General features: G+C 34.2%; 1 protein-coding gene across 1 annotated transcript in view; it reads right to left on the reverse strand.

The window, feature by feature from the left end:
* Positions 1–3,756, reverse strand: part of RPS6KA3 (ribosomal protein S6 kinase, 90kDa, polypeptide 3) — a 116,620-nt gene that overhangs the window by 46,326 nt on the left and 66,538 nt on the right. The window lies entirely within an intron of this gene.

Below are 3,756 nucleotides of genomic sequence, written 5' to 3' on the forward strand. Positions count from 1 at the left end.
CTGGCGCTTGCATAATAGACAAGAGGGTCCATATATTTAAGTCAAAAGCATTAGACTTACCATTCTCTTGGTCATTTTTAAAGTATCTGACTCAATCATTCTTTCCTAAATTTTTTCCTGACACGACCTACACAATCCTCTTCTCCTCAACACACTACCTTCCCCATACTTCTTGTTTTTCACTGACTCATCCCTTCATTGTATACATTCTCCAGTGTTTTCTCTCTTTCTAAGTAACTGTGAGTCCCTAGAAGGTTTGACCTTATTCATCTTTAGAAGCTCAGTGTCTGTCAGAGCACAGTACAAATAAGAAATGTTTGTTGAATGAATGAGGCCAGACTGCAAAGGGCCTACAAGGCATTCCAAATAGTTTAGGCTTCTTCTCAAGGACAATGGAGACCATAAAAGGTGTACATCCATGGAAGGTGGAGATAATCAGATCTGCAACCTTAGAAAACAATTTAGAGAGAAAATAAAGGACATTTAGTGAGTTTGCTGGGTTATGACAAAGAACAACTAGAGAATGACACTCAGGTTTCTGGCTTGAGAAGGTACTTGAGTGGAAAATAATGCCATTAAGGAGCTACAGAAAAGAGTGAGTACTAAGCTGTAGGCTACTAATTGTATTTCTGTACAGGTATTTTAGTATACTAACTTGAAAGATCAAGTAATAAACTGTTTCACTTATATTTAAAGCTATCCCATACTTTCAATTTCCTTACTTTCAATTCTAACTAAAATATGTGCAAGTCAAATTCTGTTATAATAAAATTTTACTATGACAAAAAGATTACCAACCTTCCTACTTCATCAATTCAAACATAATTACAACAAAGTTTACCACTGAGGGTAATTCAGTAGGGACATACTTTTCAAGTTTCTTTTATAACAAGGTCCTTGTTATGAAACAAATATTAATCTTTCCTATGCTTGATTATGAAGCAGACTAACACATTTAAAGAATATAATGGGCATTGTTAGGTATGGTAGAAATCATCCCCCCTTCTGTCTAATAAATACAAGAAAGTTCTAAAAGCAAAACAAACCTCGAGTCATTCTTGGCAGTTTTGAAAGCAAAAAAGAAAATCTAGGCAGTAGGGCATTACTTATGCCTTCTATAGCAAATGCATTCTTTTAAGATAACCATGCCCACACTTTGTCTTTGGAAAGAAAAAATCAAATGCATCACTGTCAACAAACAAAGTTCCTTTTCAATTATTAATAATTATTTTAGTCATATTTATTATAACAGAGTTCTAGCTTAACAGAATCTACAAAACCACTAACAGTTCATAAAGCATTTGGCCTAAAAATTTAAATTTCTTCCAAGTTCTGTGTGATGATATTTACTTGGATCATTTACCAATTAAACGTTAGTTCAATTTAATAGCATCATTTAGACACCTACGTGATCTATAAGCAATCTTACCTACATTTAGTCTTATTCAAGCCTTGAGACAGGGCCCATGCTTTATATATACCTTTTTATGCTAATACAATAGTCTATAATAAATATATTCAATTAAATGGAATAAAACAGTAATACATTTTTTCTTATGAATATTTAATCTTATGTTATAGTAATTTTTTTCTTCTAAGGACTATATGCTTGAATATTTATTCTCAGCAAGAATTATATTTTGTGTCATGATAGTTAAAAGTTGGGAAAATAAAGAGGAAAATGCAGTATTTGGGAAACAAAAGCAAAACCATATGAAACATGCAAAAAACAAAATGTATGAAAAACATAAAATGTAAAAGTATGATAATTTATAAATGATCACTTAAGAGTTCCAGAGGAGCATTTCCTCTATTTCCTGTCTCAATACATAATTTAGATTTTGCACATAACATTTTAAAGTAATATTCAAAATTCTTGAAAGGATGATGGTTGCACAACTCTGCAAATCTACTAAAAACCAATGAATTGTATACTTTAAATGGAATATATGAATTACAACTCAATAAAGCTGTTTAAAAATAGTCCTGGTAGAGCAAGGCTCTTGCTTATATCCTTAAAAAACCCCTTTAGTATTCAGTGGTAGAGAAACACTGGCAACTTGAAACACAGAAATGTGTATAATTTAAATAATATCAGCTTCTTGATGAGTGCTACTATAAAAGCTGTGGGAAATTTGCTCAACTCACACTTAAAATCTGAAAATACCTGTAGAAAAATATCTTCAATAAATGATATTTGGAGGAAAGGGTTACCTCCATACCATCCTTCATACAAAAAAATTTCTAGATGGAGTTAAAAGTAAAAAATAGAAACTATAAAATTAAAAGAAAAATACCTGACTATGGGATTGGGAAAAGCCTTTCTAAGAATACAAGTAATGGAAGAAATCATAAAAGAAAAAAGATTGGTAGATCTGAGGGAAATAATGTGTGGGTTAAATAACATAAATAAAGTTAAAAGATAGACTGAAAAAATACATAAAATATATTTGTAACATATGTCAAATGGTTAAAATTCTTAATTTGTAAAGTTCTCTTATCAATCACTGAGAAAAAATAACATTCTAAAAGAAAAATGGTCCAGGTGTGGTGGCTCATGTCTATAATCCTAGCACTCTGGGAGGCTGAGGCAGGATTGTTTGAGCTCAGGAGTTCGAGACCAGCCTGAGCAAGAGTGAGACCCCGTACTAAAAAAAATAGAAAGAAATTAATTGGACAACTAAAAATATATAGAAAAAATTAGCTGGGCATGGTGGTACATGCTTGTAGTCCCAGCTACTAGGGAGGCTGAGGCAGAAGGATTGCTTGAGCCTAGGAGTTTGAGGTTGCTGTGAGCTAGGCTGACAGCACGGTATTCTAGCCCGGGCAACAGAGGGAGACTTTGCCTCAAAAAACAAACAAACAAAAATCTAGGTTGGAGCTATAAATCTGTTAGGTCAGCTGTATGTCAGTTACAATTAAGACAGTGGACATAGACAAAATCAATTAGAAGGGAGGATGTATAGAGGAGAAGGCAGTCTAGAAATGAACCTTGAAGAACTTCAACATTTAATGACTGGCTAGAAGAGGGAAATGGGGCTCCAAGAGGTTAAGTCACTTGCTCAAGCACACACAGTGAATAAATAGAAGGAAAAAAAATTGCAACTATTATGCTCTGCTGGCTACTTAGGATTAAAAGCATACTTTTGGGTTTGAAAGAGGTTACCAACTGTAACAAATTACCTATGTTAGCCAAGAATTTCTACATAATCTCACTAAAATACACATGAGAGCTAAATTGGTGCTCTTTTCAAACTTGCAAAGCACAGTATCTTTAAATGTTTCCTTACACAGAGGTGGTAAGGAATCACTGCATTATGAACATCGAGTGCAATATCTGAATTTTCCTCTAGCCAAGAAATGGTCTAAATAGATCATGTAGTAGTAATTACAATGCTGTACTTCTCAACACGGAGTACAGGAAGTGCCCCTGAGGTGTGCAGCAGAGGGACAAGGACTACTTGAAGAAAACTGATAAAGATGTTGCATCTTTTTGTTTATTTATTTATTTTTATTTTTATTTCAGGATATTATGAGGGTACATTTTGGTTACATTTTATGTCTTTGCCTCACCCAAGCGAGGGTTAGAGGCATGCCCTTCCCCTCTACAATGCTCCCCGTGTCCTTTAGTTGCAGGTTTACCCCCCACCCCCAAATATCCCCCTAATCCCTGGAGAATATTACTGCCATGTGAGCACCATAGTGTTGATCAGTTAGTGCCAATTTGATGGCGAGTACATGTGGAGCCCATTCTTC

Source organism: Propithecus coquereli, unplaced genomic scaffold, assembly GCF_000956105.1.
Source record: "Propithecus coquereli isolate 6110/MARCELLA unplaced genomic scaffold, Pcoq_1.0 Scaffold362, whole genome shotgun sequence".
NCBI lineage: Eukaryota > Metazoa > Chordata > Mammalia > Primates > Indriidae > Propithecus > Propithecus coquereli.